At 46.8% G+C, this 16,647-nt stretch overlaps 1 protein-coding gene and 1 pseudogene across 1 annotated transcript in view; one reads left to right on the forward strand and one right to left on the reverse strand.

Annotated features, from left to right (window-relative positions):
- The window catches only part of LOC119712996 (immediate early response 3-interacting protein 1), a 349,750-nt gene that overhangs the window by 176,570 nt on the left and 156,533 nt on the right, over positions 1 to 16,647 (reverse strand). The window lies entirely within an intron of this gene.
- Positions 12,072 to 15,278, forward strand: LOC113841299 (very low-density lipoprotein receptor pseudogene; annotated as a pseudogene).

A 16,647-nucleotide genomic window follows, 5' to 3' on the forward strand; every position in this document is an offset into this window, starting at 1 on the left:
ACCAACCAGTTCTTCGTGGATGGTGAGGGCCACATCCTGCTCCCCATCCCCTTCCACCAGCTCAGGGGACTCGGTATCCAGAGAACAACCGGTTTTGCCTCTAAAGACTGAGGCAAAGAAGCCATTGAGCACCTCCGCCTTTTCCTTATCTCTTGTAACTAAGTTTCCCCCCGCATCCAGTAAAGGATGGAGATTCTCCTTTGTCCTCCTTTTTGTGTTGATGTATTTATAAAAGCTTTTTTTGTTATCTTTAACGGCAGTAGCCAGATTGAGCTCCAGATGAGCTTTGGCCTTCCTAAATTTGTCCCTGCACAGCCTCGCAACATCCTTATAGTCCTCCCTAGTGGCCTGCCCACTTTTCCAAAGATTATAAACCCTCTTTTTTCTCCTATGCTCAAGCCACAGTTCTCTGTTCAGCCAGGCTGGTCTTCTTCCCCACTGGCTCATCTTTGGGCACATGGGAACAGACCGCTCCTGCGCCATTAGGATTTGCCTCTTGAAGAGCGCCCAGCCTTCCTGGACCCCTCTGCCCTTCAGAACCGCCTCCCAAGGGATTCCACCAACTAGTGTCCTGAGCAGCCCAAAGTCAGCCCTCCGAAAGTCCAATACAGTGGTTTTACTGGTTCCCTTCCTGGCCTCGCCAAGAATAGTGAACTCCACCATTTCATGGTCACTCTGCCCAAGACAGCTCCTGACAATCACATCCTCCACCAGTCCTCCTCTGTTTGTGAAGAGAAGGTCTAGCGGGGCACCACCCCTGGTAGGTTCACTAATCAGCTGCGTCAGGAAGCTATCTTCCACTCTCTCCAGAAACCTCCTAGACTGCTTTCTCTGGGCTGTGTTGTGCTTCCAGGATATGTCAGGGAAGTTGAAGTCCCCCACGAGTACAAGCGCTGAGGATTTCGCAACTTCTGTCAGCTGCCTGTAGAACTCCTCATCCGTCTCCTCATCCTGGTTCGGCGGTCTATAGCAGACCCCGACCAGGACACTAGCCTTGTTGTCCCTGCCGATCCTAACCCAAAGGGACTCGATCTTGTCATTCCTAGCCTCGTGTTCTACAACATCAAAAGACTCTCTAATATAGAGAGCCACACCGCCACCCCTTCTGTGCTGCCTGTCCCTTCTGAAGAGCCTATATCCAGGCATAGCAGCAATCCAGTCATGAGACTGGTCCCACCACGTTTCCGTGATGGCAACCAAGTCATAGCCTGCCCGCTGCACGATGGCTTCCAGCTCCTCCTGTTTGTTACCCATGCTGCGTGCATTGGTGTAGATGCACTTCAGCTGGGCCATTACCTTATTCCCCGGCCTTGCTATTGTTCCCCCTGGCACAGCCCCAACAATCCTTGCTTCACCCCCATCCCCCTTCTTACCTAGTTTAAAGCCCTATCAATGAGCCCCGCCAGCTCCTGGCCAAGGATCCTTTTTCCCCTAAAGGATAGGGACCCGTCTACGGCCATCAGGCCAGGTGCTGAGTAAACCGCCCCATGGTCGAAAAACCCAAGATCTCTGCGTTGGCACCAGCCCCGGAGCCACGTGTTTAACAGGTGGGCTTTCCTTGTCCTCTCCATACCCCTCCCTGCCACCGTAGGGATGGACGAAAACACTACCTGCACTCCCGCTCCGTCCACTAACCGTCCCAGCCCCCTAAAGTCTCTTTTGATTGCCTTCAGGCTTCTGTCTTCAATGTCGTCACTGCCCACCTGGACTATCAGAAGAGGATAATAATCAGAGGGGCGTACCAGGTTGGGAAGCTTCCTGGCGACGTCCCTGACCCTGGCCCCAGGGAGGCAGCAGACTTCCCTACGGGTAGGGTCAGGCCGACAAATAGGACCCTCTGTTCCCCTAAGGATAGAGTCTCCCACAACAATCACCCTCCTGTCTTTCTTGGTGGAGGCAGTCCTGAGGCGTGGAGTCGACCTCCTCGCCCTAGGCATCCTCCTGGGAACGCTTTCTACCTCTTCCTCAGTTGCTGGTTTGTCAATCTCCAGGGCCTCAAAGCTGTTCCGTAAGGGCACCTGGGAAGGTGGGGCCGGAAGGGGAGGGCATCGCCTGCCATGTCGAGCAGGGACCTGTCTCCATTCCTCCTCAACTCCCAGGTCCCCTCCCTCTGCCCGACGGCGACAGGGCAGGGGGTCCACCCCCATTTGGGGTGTCTCACCCTGGTACCTCTCCTTGAGGCCCTGCAGGAAGTTACTCCACAAGTCTATCTCCCGCTCACACTCCCTGATGGCCCTCAGCCTCTCCACCTCCTCCTTGAGCTCCGCCACCATGCAGATCAGGTCATCCACCTGCTCGCACCTCACGCACGCAGCGTCTCTGCCTCCCGCCGATGGCAGCAGCAGGCTCTGACACTCCCTGCATCCAGAGACCTGAACTGCTGCATTTTTGAGCTGGCAGTCAGTCTGGGTGTGTACAGACCTCCTGGAGAGCGCACCGTGCCTGGTGGAGACCATTATCGCCTAGCTAACGACTGTCGTTAAGAGGTGTTCCTGTGGGCAGGGGGTTGCTCTCCGCCTTTCCTGCTCGCCCTGCCTGCGCTAACTGCCGCGCTAACTGCCGCGCCACTCCCCTCTGACGCGCCACGCCCTGTTTGCCCGTCCTGGTCGCCGCGCTCCTGGTCGCTCGCGCTCCCTAGGGGCTGCTTTTGAACGGCCGGGGAGGGGGCGCTGCTGGCTCCGCCTTCGCCTCGTCAGCCTCCCTCACGAGGGCTGCCGGGTCCTGGCGACTCCCTGAAGTCGGCTCGATGCCGGAAAATTAGCCCTGCCTGGCCCGATCCCCCGCTCCGCTGCAGAACGCGTCTGCCCCGGAGCCGATCGCCTCGGCAAATTCCACGAATGGGTTTGCCTTTTCCTGAGGCAGGAGTAGCCCAGACTGTTTTACCCAGCATATTTCTTACATGCACTACAGGAACTTTATCCCCTTCTACAGTATGTAACAGGCTTGATTGGGCAGGTCCAGCTCTGTTGGCAGATCCCCTAGTATTGACTAACCAGGTGGCCTTTGCCAAATGCGTATCCCAGTTTTTGAATGTCCCAGCGCCCATTGCTTTCAGTGTAGTCTTTAACAGTGCGTTGTATCGTTCAACTTTCCCGGAGGCTGGTGCATGATAGGGGATGTGATACACCCACTCAATACCATGCTCTTTGGCCCAAGTGTCTATAAGGTTGTTTCAGAAATGAGTCCCATTGTCTGACTCTATTCTTTCTGGGGTGCCATGTCGCCATAGGACTTGCTTTTCAAGGCCCAGGATAGTGTTTTGGGCGGTGGCATGAGGCACAGGATATGTTTCCAGCCATCCGGTGGTTGCTTCCACCATTGTAAGTACGTGGCGCTTGCCATTGCGAGTTTGAGGGAGTGTGATGTAATCAATCTGCCAGGCCTCTCCATATTTATATTTCAGCCATCGTCCTCCATACCAAAGAGGCTTTGACCGTTTGGCTTGCTTGATTGCAGCACATGTTTCACAGTCATGAATAACCTGTGCTATAGCGTCCATGGTCAGGTCCACCCCTCGATCACGAGCCCATCTGTATGTTGCGTCTCTACCTTGATGGCCTGAGGTGTCATGGGCCCATCGGGCTATAAATAATTCACCTTTATGCTGCCAATCCAGGTCCACCTGAGCTACTTCAATCTTAGCAGCCTGATCCACCTGCTGGTTGTTTTGATGTTCTTCAGTAGCCCGATTCTTGGGCACATGAGCATCTACGTGGCGTACTTTCACAGCCAGGTTCTCTACCCGAGCAGCAATATCTTGCCACAATGCAGCAGCCCAGATGGGTTTGCCCCTACGCTGCCAGTTGTTTTGCTTCCATTGCTGTAACCATCCCCACAGGGCATTTGCTACCATCCATGAATCGGTGTAGAGATAGAGAACTGGCCATTTTTCTCGTTCAGCAATGTCTAAAGCCAGCTGAATGGCTTTCACTTCTGCAAACTGACTCGATTCACCTTCTCCCTCAGCAGCTTCTGCAACTCGTCGTGTAGGACTCCATACAGCAGCCTTCCATCTCCGATGCTTCCCCACAATATGACAGGACCCATCAGTGAACAGGGCATATTTCTTTTCATTCTCTGGTAACTGGTTGTACAGTGGGGCTTCTTCAGCACGACCCACCTCCTCCTCTGATGATATCCCAAAGTATTTGACTTCTGGCCAGTCCATAATCACTTCCAAGATTCCTGGGCGACTGGGGTTTCCTATTCGAGCCCGCTGAGTAATCCGTGCAACCCACTTGCTCCAGGTAGCATCAGTTGCATGATGCGTAGAAGAGACCCTTCCCTTGAACATCCAGCCTAGTACCGGCAGTCGGGGTGCTAGGAGGAGCTGCGCTTCAGTACCGACCACCTCCGAAGCAGATCGAACTCCTTCATATGCTGCCAATATCTCCTTTTCGGTTGGAGTATAGCGGGCCTTGGATCCTCTGTATCCCCCAACTCCAAAACCCCAGGGGCTGACCACGAGTTTCCCCAGGTTCTTTCTGCCAGAGGCTCCAGGTGGGGCCGTTCTCCCCGGCTGCAGTGTAGAGCACATTCTTTACATCTGGTCCTGTTCAAACTGGCCCAAGGGCTACTGCATGGACTATTTCCTGCTTGATTTGTTCAAAGGCTTGTCGTTGCTCAGGGCCCCATTCAAACTCATTCTTCTTACGGGTTACTTGGTAGAGCAGGTTTACAATCAGACTGTAATTTGGGATGTGCATTCTCCAAAACCCCACAACACCTAGGAAAGTCTGTGTTTATTTTTTGCTAGTTGGTGGAGACATAGCTGTTATTTTGTTGATCACATCCATTGGGATTTGACGACGTCCATCTTGCCATTTTATTCCTAAAAACTGGATCTCTCGTGCAGGTCCTTTGACTTTATTTTGTTTTATGGCAAAACTGGCTTTCAGAAGGATTTGGACTATTTTCTTCCCTTTCTGAAAAACTTTCTCTGCTGTGTCACCCCACACAATAATGTTATAAATGGCTCAGGATTCAAATTAGGATTAAATAAAAAAATAGGATTTATTAAAAGAATATATAGGAATAGAGGTAAGCAAACAGCGCTGGGTGCACCGGGAGTCTCCGCTCCACCAGGACGCACACCAGTTACATCAAGCAGCTGATTTTTATGCACCTAGACTAATACATATTCATTACTACTTCTAAAAAAGTAGATTATTATAATTAGCTTCCGGGGTCCAGTTCCTCCTACTGGAGCATGCGCATCAGTCTCCTCTGGGGGTCTCTAGGGTTCTTTCATGCTGAAGGCTCGTAGTCTTCCTCTCACCCTTTGTACTTACTCGGCACTATTCCAAGTTTATGGAACACTCTCTGTACACTCTCCACAGGTCTTGTCTCCCAACCGTCCTTCAGCTTCTTTTTCCTTCCTCTTAATCTCTTGGCCCCCTGGCCAGATACCAAAGATCCACATAGTATCCCATAACAGTCACTAGTTGTTATCAGTTGTTCTGAAACTCCCAGACATCAAACACAAACAGCTTTCTTATTTGACGCTTCACGAGTAATTAAAACATTCTTCCCCAGCCATTCACAGACACATCTATAGCAGTGTTAAGTTAATCTCGAAGAAGACAGGAAAAAAGGCTGTAACTGTTAGAAATAGAAGTCCGGAATAACAAAAGCAAACAGGTTCACAAATTTAAGGAGTGTTTTCTGAAGACGTGATAAATTGACTGGAATGAGGGGGAGACTGGGACACACTGCATCTGTGGTTCAAGAATTAAACTGCCAGTGCAGGGCCCAGAGGCAGACAGGATTCAAACAGAATTGTTCTTTAGGGACACGAATTTATGGACACGAATTTATGGACACGAATTGGAATTGTTAAAACATTCCTCACAATAATGTCATCGATGTACTGCAGGTGTACAGGAGCTTCCCCCTGCTCCAGCGCAGACTGGATCAGCCCATGGCAAATGGTAGGGCTGTGTTTCCACCCCTGGGGCAGCCGATTCCAAGTATATTGGACTCCCCTCCAAGTGAAGGGAAATTGTGGCCTGCACTCTGCTGCTAGAGGGATGGAGAAAAATGCATTAGTGATATCAGTTGTGGCATACCACTTGGCTGCCTTCGACTCAAGTTCGTACTGAAGTTCCAGCATGTCCGGCACTGCAGCACTCAGTGGTGGCGTCACTTCGTTCAGACCACAATAGTCCACTGTTAGTCTCCACTCGCCATTAGACTTGTGCACTGGCCATATGGGACTATTGAAAGGTGAATGAGTCTTGCTGATCACTCCTTGGCTCTCCAATTGACGAATTAGCTTATGGATGGGAATCAGGGAGTCTCGGTTAGTGCGATATTGCCGCCGGTGCACAGTTGTGGTAGCGATTGGCACTTGCTGTTTTTCGACCCTCAGCAACCCCACAACAGAGGGGTCCTCTGAGAGACCAGGCAAGGTAGACAACTGTTTAATGTCCTCTGTCTCTGAGGCAGCTATGCCAAAAGCCCAGCGGAACCCTTTTGGGTCCTTAAAATATCCTCTCTGGAGACAGTCTATGTTCCTCATCCTCTTTCCAGGCCATTATTGCCAATGAGCTGGCATATGATGATGGTGCACTCCATACAAACTTCCGCCACATGGGTTGTGTATGCCTGACTTCATCTGGATCTTTGGATGTTTGTCTGAAGTCTGGATCCTCATAAATCACCTCCCGTACGGCTAATTCCCTCAGGTACTGGATTCCCTTCTCTATAGTGGTCCACTTGCCTGGTAGACATACAAGTTCTTCCTTGAAGGGATACCTTTCTCTCACAGCTGAGAGGAGACGCCTCCAGAGGCTGTGAGATTGTGCTCCATCTGCAATTGCTTTGTCAATGCCTGTGTCTCGAGCAAGGGATCCCAGTCGTCTGGCTTCCCTGCTGTCTAATTCCACACAATTGGCTCCAGTGTCCCAGCACCGGAGCAGCCAGGTGACAAGCTGCTCACCTATACAACGACCAAAATCTTTTCGCACATCTCATAGCTCACGCTGGTACAGGTTTTGGGTAGTTACTGTTGATTTTTCAGCATCCTCATCTTCCTCCTCCTGAATCCCTGATGGCTCAGCATCATCATCTCTATACCTAGACTTAGAAGACTCTTTGCGTTCTAAATGACCTGAATCTCCATACCATTTTTTCACCTTCTGTACAGGGGCAACTCGTTTCTCTGACCCCGCTACAGGGTCTGCCACAGGGGTTGGAATACCCTCTGCAGGGACAACTTGCACTGCTACATCTCATTTCTCTGACCCAGACACAGGAGCTGGAGCAGCTGCAAGAACAGGAGCTGAAGCTGCTGCAGGAGCTGGAGCTGGAGTGGCTGCAGGAGCTGGAACTGGAGTGGCTGCAGGAGCAGGAGCTGGAATGGCTGCAGGAGCTGGAACTGGAGCGGCTGCAGTAGCAGGAGCTAGAGCGGCTGCAGGGTCCATCGTAGGTGTTGGAGTGGCCGTTGGGCCTGTCACAGGACTTGGAGTGGCCACAGGGTCTGTCACTAAATTGATAGTAGTATCAATTGCAGCTCGATAGGCATGAGCCAGGCCCCAGCACGTTACAGTGATTTGTGTCACTTTGGAATTGTCAGAGTCATGACACCCGTTTTTCAAGCATTCTGCCAGTTTTTTAGGATTTTGCTAAATCCTGGATTTTTGTTCAGGGGTGAATTTCCAAAACACTGGAGGTGTCAACTGCTCTAGAAACCTGCCCATATCCTCCCACAGTCCCTGCCACTCACAACTATCCTGCCTCAGGACAGATCTCTGGATGAGATTCCTAAGTAGCTGTTTAACTTTAAGCAGAATCTGAAGCACATTCAGGAGGCATAACAACAAGAACATGCTGGTCTGAGTATCCCAAGGATATTCAACATCTTGGAGAACGATTGTAACTAGCTCGGAGGATAAGAGGGTGGTGAAGGAGAAAGGGAGAGTGAACAAGTAGGAAAAAATATCTTCCCCTTTCCCCTCCACAGACTGGCTCCCTGATGAAAAAAGGCAATAAATGTAATTGTTAATAGTTTCCGAGATATGGTTTCCAAAGTATAGAGTCAATGACAGTGCTGAGTACAAATAGGAAGTTAGAGTCATGACCAGAAATTTCATCGTATCATAAGCCACTGTTACACTGCACAATACTATAATGACCTTAAACCAGGGCCCGGAAAGAATAAACAGCACGACAGGGAGCACATACAGAAAGTAACGTGCTATAATACTCAATTTGGAAAACAGGCGCAGCAGACAAGATTAAAGCAATCAGCATTATGACTAGCAACTATTAAGCAGGTCTAATACTTATACCAATTTTAGTTTAACACACTCTGGTCAGATCTGTCGTTATCTCAACCCTTCGAGCCCCATGTTGGGCGCCAAAAAGGACTGTCGTGGTTTAACCCAACCAGCAGCTAAACACCACACAGCCGTTCGCTCACCCTCCCCCCTCCCTCTCTGGGATGCGGGAGAGAAACGGGAAAGTGAAGCCTGTGAGTTGAGATAAAGACAGTTTATTAAGACAGGAAAATAATAATAACAATAATAATAACAATAATGATGATAATAGTACTACTACTAATAATGTGTACAAAACAAGTGATGCACAGTGCAATTGCTCACCACCCGCTGACCGATGCCCAGCCTAACCCCGAGCAGTCCGGCCCTCCTCCCCCCAGCTAGCCACCCCTATATATTGTTTAGCATGATGTCAGATGGTATGGAATACCCCCTTTGGCTAGTTTGGGTCAGCTGTACTGGGTCTGTCCCCTCCCAGGTCTTGCTGCATCCTCAGCCTGCCCGTTTGCAGGATAGAGTGAGAAGCTGAGATGTCCTTGGCTTAGTGTAAGCACTGCTCTGCAACAATTAAAACATCGGGGTGTTATCAGCACTCCTCTCATCCCAAGCCAAAACACAGCATTGCACCAGCTACTAGGAAGAAAAACAACTCTGTCCTAACTGAAACAGGACACTATTGATCCAGGAATGGCCAATCAATCATCAAGGGATGATAAATCTTGAATTTTATAGGAACACAAAAACATAGGCAGAGGTAATCTCAGATCTGCAGTGGTGGACACTTGTGCAGGGAGCTCCCAGGGCTGGATGGGCTGTCAGCACAGAGGATCCTAAGGTAAGGACTGCCTTCACAGAGCAAAAATACACACATCTTCCCTTTTTCCTCCAAGGGAGTCCTCCCCAAATGTAAGACTTTTTCTCCCTTTGAGTACAACAAACCTTGTGAGGTTTGTCACGTGCCAGGCAAAATCAGGGTGTGTGGCTATCACAGAGTGCAGTAGAAGAGGGGTCCAGGCCTTTCCCCAGCCTGGGCTGACATGGACAGAAATATTTGGAGATCTGTTGGGATAACAACCTTCAGAAATGCACTTAATTTCTTTAGGCTTTAGAGCTTTTTTAACCAGCACTTTAAAGATACCTAGAGTGAAAAAGCACTCTTCACCTGGGAGTGAACACCAGCTTCTGCAGGGCAGAAGGCTGCCAACCCTGACAAACTTGAAATAAAATAATACTTGCAACATTACAGGGTAATGATTTATCAGTAGTGTTCCAGACCATGGTATTACTGATCTCTTGGAGTTGCAAATACCAGAAATGGCTTGGTTCTTTGTCTGAATATTTTTGGGCAAGCACAACCCAGGAGGTGGCTGTTTTTCTCTTAAGAACTTGACAAATAATTTTTAAAAAGCAAAACTAGTAGAAAATGTTCATATTGACTTATACGTGAAGGGGGTTTCAAATCAAAGGGAAGATAATTTTTAATCAGTACTCTAAAGTCCAGGACTGTGTTCATCCAGGGGCTGCACAGAGCCTCAGCTCCAGCAAGGTTACAGCCCAGAGAGTGGAGAGACACAGGCAAATCTATCCTGTTCCTGCCCAATGCAAAACCTAAAAGGCTCCAAATAGAGATAATTTCCTTAAAACATTTGTTCCTCTTTTCCCCAGCTGTGTACGTGTACCTCTTTAGCCACATTCCCATTCCCATTATGGTGGTGCTACCCTTCCCAAGCTGCTGCATCCGTGATGTTTCTTCAAAGGGGGAACCACCAGGGTGCTGCCAAGCAACTTCCAGACCATTGGGATGTGAAAAATTTGTGTTTTAATTGCATCCTTTGTTCTTATTTCTAATAAAAGATGATATTATGAGGCCTGGGGGGCATATTCCTCTTTCTAGGGATTGTTACTGTGCCGTGATAAGAAAAATTCTACATGATGTTGGATATGCGTTCAACAGAAATGTCCTTCAGTGTGAGGAAATATCCTGTCTGCTTTCATAACCTCAGATGGAGAGGAAGACAGCTGAGAGCTCTTCACTTAAGCATGGCTTCCTACTCTGCATTCACTCTTCAGTCTTATTTTCAGTAGACTCTCATGAATGACTCCTGGAGACAAGGAAGAAAAGGGAATTTTCAAGAAAGTGTGCAGGAGGCAGGGGTACAAAAACAATTATTTATTAATAGGTTTTGTCCACACACCTCCTGTGCATCATTTGGAACATTTACCCTGTAGGCAGAGAAGAGCAATCAGGTGAGAAATTTGGGTTTGCATCTTGCCAGACAAGCTTGACAACTTCACACTGAACTTCATTTCTCCATCTCTGTCCTTGTAAAACAAGAGTGTGTTTAATTTAAACAAAATGCCTCATATGAGACTTTTTCCCCTTTAAATGTCTTTATACTCCCCAGAATGTATACAAACATATACAAATATTACTAATTTACAAATGTACAGATATTACTAAAATGGTGTTGCTTTTGCACTGAAATAAAGCTATCCACTGAGTATGAATAGCAGATCAGTGATAATTCTTTAGGAAAAAAAAAGGATAATTGAAAAAATACAGGTAAGTAAAGGCAAATGACATTTTGAATAGATCCTTAAGCATCACTTGCATCTGTAGTGACTTGACTATTTGTCATTAATGCACAGATTTGCTAGTGCTAGTTGAATCACAAGTGTTGGTGGATTTTGTTTCAGCATGAGCTGTAATCTTCAGGATGCCACTAAGGAAGAAGTTTTTTAACTTCTCTTGCATTAAAATCAGGAGGCAGCAGCATCCTTACTACATACAGAGCAAATAACTGGTTAAGAGATTTGTCAGGAGTCAGTTGGCAGGGCTGGGAAAAGTTCCCTCATCATGCATCAATCCAATTATGATTATCTGATCTCTTTGTCAATGCTGACTCGAGTAAGGAAACACATGAGAATGCTGAAATTTCTGGCACTCCTTTGTTATTATACAGGAAAAGATGCTGAAGAAAATTATCCACTGCTGTTTAAGTTTCACACTCAAATGCTGTTCAGTGTGGCTTTGATTTCTGTGGGCTGCTGGAGTAAAGCTGCTTGATATCTCCAGTGGGAACTGTCTTGAGTAAATATTGAGCAAGAATTCAAGACACAAACTTATGAGTACAGTATTGAGAATATCATAGATCAGAAATGACCAGGAAAATAAGATTCTTAATCACCTGACAAGAAAAAGAGCTAATGAAACCAAGCTGGGTACAAATTTCCCCTAATGGACCTTCCCAATTCCCATTCTTGCTATACCATTTCAGCACTTGGTGACAAGTTAATATTGCATGTTCCTCAGAATAAAAAGAGGCTTTGTTTTCTGGTTGTCCATCAGATTGCAAACAATCTTTCAAACATGGATACCAGACAAAAACCTACTGACAGGAGCAGGATGATGAAGATGATGAACTGTGTGACTGAGCTAAGGGTCTGACTTCTTTTCATTTAGGAGAGCAAAACAAGCTGGGGCACTGAAATAACTCACCCTTCATCTCTTCCCAAAACTGCATTTGTCATTAGCATACATGAGCTCTTCACATATAATTTATGCTATGTATAAAATAGGTATTAACAACAGATAAAGCAAGAAGAATTTCATTAACAGTACCAGCCAACTGACTTACCTGACAAGATTTCACTCTATCTCCCTCAGGTGTTGGACATTAAAAGCCAGCAGCAGGCACTGTGAGGAAGACAATTAACAGCAGCAAGGAAGAACTGCAGCCTGCCAGACTTTTATTGAGGTAAGTCATAAAATGCCTTTGTTCACATTTTCCAAGATTCATTGTCAGATTTTTAATTGATGACTGAGCTAAGAGAGAAAATGTCTCTCTGAAGCACCGTGCAAGGCTCCCAATGCCATTGATAATGACCTACTTGCATTTACAAGAAATAAGTTCCAGCATCCTTTTATTGATCCACGGAAAACGCGGGAGCCGTGGAGGGACACGGGAGCTGCGGGAAACGTGTGGCGAGTTGGCACATAGCAGAGGGACGGACATCAGGACCCTGCAGCCTGTCTGACATAACCATGGAGGCAGCAGCGGCTGTGCTGCTTCTCTCTAGCATTCTTTTTATGAGAGGTTTATCTTGCAATGCAAAAAAGACTATTCGTCCCCAGATCGTTGTTATAACTATGCTGTTACATAATTTGATAAATGTACAAATGTTCCTGGATAACATTCTGTGGGGTTGCCATGTTGTACGGATTACTAATGACGGTTTAGCTCTATTACTACCTTTATTGCAGGGCAGGAGTGCAGAGCCGCGGATCACACTACCAAATGAACACGGGCAGGCTCTTTCACAAATAGCTTCTAAGGTTGCAGCCGGCACTGCCTGCAGCCGTATAGCAGACGTTGCACTCTCTTTCCTAATTAGCAATCATGTGTCTCATCCATTTGCGGTGACTGGTCAATGGCAAAAGAAAAGGGGGAGAGTAAGGGGGTGACAAAGACAGAAACGGTATCAGGAGGATGCCACTGACACTAACAGCACGGGTAATAGGAGTAGTATGTGACACAGGTGACAGTGCGGGGCGGCGGCGGGCGCTGCTGCGCTGCGGGGCGCTTTGCCTGCTGTTCGTCCTCACCTGCCTGTGCACTGCTGCCGACTGTGCTAGAGCAAAACGTGAAGAATCCCAGTTCCCGTGTAGTAATGGTGAACACTGTATTCCTTTACTCTGGAAATGCGATGGTGATGAAGACTGCTCAGATGGCAGTGATGAGAGTGCTTGTGTGAAGAAGACGTGCTGAATCTGACTTTGTGTGCAACAGTGGTCAGTGGGTGCCAAACAGATGGCAGTGTGATGGGGATCCGGACTGTGAAGATGGGTCTGACGAGAGTGCTGAGCTGTGTCATATGAGAACGTGCCGGGTAAATGAAATCAGCTGTGGTCCTCAGTCAACCCAGTGTATCCCAGTGTCATGGAAATGTGATGGTGAAAAAGACTGTGACAGTGGAGAAGATGAAGAGAATTGTGGCAATGTGACTTGTAGTGCAGCAGAGTTCACATGCAGTAGTGGGCAATGTATTTCCAAAAGCTTTGTCTGCAATGGTCAAGATGACTGCAGTGATGGTAGCGATGAGCTGGAGTGTGCACCTCCTACCTGTGGTGTTCATGAGTTCCAGTGCAAGGGTTCTGCCTGCATCCCTATCAGCTGGGTGTGTGATGATGATGCTGACTGCTCCGACCACTCGGATGAATCTTTGGAGCAGTGTGGCCGCCAGCCTGCACCTCCTGTGAAGTGTTCTGTGAGTGAGGTGCAGTGCGGCTCAGGTGAATGTATCCACAAGAAGTGGCGATGTGACGGAGATCCTGATTGCAAGGGTGGAAGTGATGAAATTAACTGCCCTTCTCGGACCTGCAGGCCAGACCAGTTCAGATGTGAAGATGGGAACTGTGTCCATGGGAGTAGGCAGTGCAGTGGTGTGAGAGACTGTCTAGATGGCACTGATGCAGCAAACTGTAACAATGTTATTCAGTGCTCTGGACCTTGCAAATTCAAGTGCAGAAGTGGAGAATGCATAGATATCAATAAAGTGTGTAACCAGCAGAGAGACTGCAAGGACTGGGGTGATGAGCCCCTGAAGGAATGCAACATAAATGAATGTGACTGTCCAGCTGGGTTTGAGCTTGTAGACAAGAGAACCTGTGGAGATATTGATGAATGCCAAAACCCTGGTATCTGTAGTCAAATCTGTATCAACCTGAAAGGTGGCTACAAATGTAAACGTAGCCGTGGCTATCAGATGAATCCTGCTACAGGAACCTGGATAGGGCCATACGGGTACAGAAATACAAATAACACCTGTGATTGCAATGACATTGCTAAGTAGGGTTTAGGGCACGGAGACAAGGGGTAACAACTATAGTGTTTGGAACAATTGTACAGCTTTGGCCTTACCTTCTGATGTTTTTCTGATTTGCGGGGATAGGGCCTGGCAAGGTATCCATGCAAATGCTATCAGATGTCCATGTTACTTAGATAAACTCATTGTATTTGCTCCTAGCTTGTCACAGTTGCGTGAGATCACCAGACATAAATGGGCATTGCTCGCACCGGATTGCAATGCTAATGTTGAATTGTGTGGGGTTGCAGCTAGAGAGGCATTGCCAATTTTAGTGCCTGGAGTGGCATCTGCGGCTGCACTTAACAACTTAGAAAAATTGGTATGCTGGGCCGAGAAGCAAGCCCATGCCACGACAGAGATACTTGAGGAGATGTTACCAGATCAAAATAGTCTGCGACATGTGCTTTTACAGGACCAAGCTGCTATTGACATCTTGCTCTTGGCTCAAAGGCATGGGTGTGAGGACTTTGAGGGAATGTGCTATTTAAACCTTTTTGATCATAATGAGTCAATTCACAAATCCATTACTTTCCTGAAAGAGCACATGAGAAAGATTCAATATGATATCAATCCTTTCAATCAATGGCTCACTGATTTGTTTGGGACGATGCATAGATGGTTACTGGGATTAATCAAAGAGGGATTAAGGATTCTGTTTGTTGTGGTGTCAATCATCATTGCGTGTTGTATTGTAATAAATGTGGTTAAAGGGTTACTTGCAAAAATGTTACATTGGGCTTGGTTTTCTCAAACAAACAAAAAAATAAAAAGGGGGGGAATTGTTGAGGGATTTTTTGAAACAGCAAAAATCCCATGGCTTGCTGCAGCTGAGCAAACGAAGCTACTAGGGCAACTATGAGAAGTTCCCATGACAGTGTTCCCACATCACCCAGTTGAGGAATTTAGAAAAACATTGTTACCATCCTCTGGCTTCAAGGACAAGGTCTATGTGACTGCTAATCACAAGGGGGTTGTTTTCTTGTAGTTGTTTGTCTGAGTGCTTTTGACCAATAATCTTGTGTGAGACACTATCCGCCCCTGTTAAGTTCACTATAAAAGTTAGGCTATTCGGGCAATAAAACGGAGCATGATCTGACTCTACTGGTGTCTGTCGTGCTTTTGGCCGTGCTTCCTGCAACAGGCACTAAAATCTGTTTCTCTCTTGGCCTCACTAATAAAATGAACTTGGACCCAAGACTAGGTAAAAAAAGTTTATAGCAAATTTCCTTAGTATCTGATTTTGAAAAGAGCAGTTAATAGGAATTTCAGATGCTGAGCCCTGCTAAAATCAGGTCTCCTTGTGGAGATATCTAGCCAGAACTTCTCAAAATTTGGCCAGTTATCCAGGTTCTAGAGGGAAGCTATTAAAATACTTTTTAAAAATGTAGCCCAGTAAGTAAGTACTGTTGGGGGTGTGTGCTTGGTGACAGTATTATAAAGACTTCATCAGTAAATTGCAACATAACAAGAAAAATGATGGCCCTTTAATTTTTGATCTAATCATCAGCTTTTATTTACATGATCTCCTAGTTAGCTCCACTGTATTGAAGCTGACAGACCATCCAAGTTACTTTAGTCCCAAATTACTGAAATGAAGCAAGCATCTCTGATGAATGATGTGTATTTTTTCCTGTCACCATAAAAGAGACCTCCCTCCTGGTGATTTAATCAGACCCATGTCCTTTCTGTAAATAATGTTTAATCATCTTAGTCAACCTCATTTTTTATAATGGGCCATTTCAATGGAGCTCAGAAAGATGTTAATCCACAATCACACACACACACAAAAGCATTGATCCTTAAGACCAGAAGATACTCGTATTCTTTTATTTACTCTGCTAGCCAGTCCCAGTGTCATGATGTCTCTGAAAACCGGGTTTGGATCTTTTATTTGCTATTTTCAAGATCAGATTAAAGGAGTGAGTCATGGAAGAGGTTGGGGATTTTTTCCAGAGCTCTCCCTTATTTCCAGCCAACTGTTGATCTGATGGGCTTGTACCTGCTGGCAATAGCCTGTGGTGGCACTTCATTGACTCCATAACGTACATTGAACAGTGGAGACCTACTAATTCCATGGTCAAGTGAGTTGGCAGAAGTTTCTCAAAGTTCTTTTACTGTATTAATAAGGAAAAACAATCATTAAAAAACTTAGAAACTCTTCTCAGCTCTTGCATTTCTCAGTAAAACCTTGGTGGTGTACTTTCCCTAAACAGCTGTGTGGTTTTGTATCACTTATCTTCACCTAAACGGAAAACCAAACCCAGCTAGAGATACTCATATTTAAAACCTTGTCCCTCTGCTCTTCTGGAATTTGCCTCTGTACACCCAAAGTGGCAATGCTGATCTGCGCTAACAAAAATCCTCAATCAGATGCTCTTCCTAGTCCTCCAGAAAAGCAGCCCATACCTTTTAATAAGGCTATTACATTGGCTTAGTTGTGGACAGATCTCTTTTTATTTTTGTTTACAAATTTTACATGCAGTAGTGTGGGGGAGTACAA

This window comes from Anas platyrhynchos, chromosome W (genome assembly GCF_047663525.1).
Source record: "Anas platyrhynchos isolate ZD024472 breed Pekin duck chromosome W, IASCAAS_PekinDuck_T2T, whole genome shotgun sequence".
NCBI lineage: Eukaryota > Metazoa > Chordata > Aves > Anseriformes > Anatidae > Anas > Anas platyrhynchos.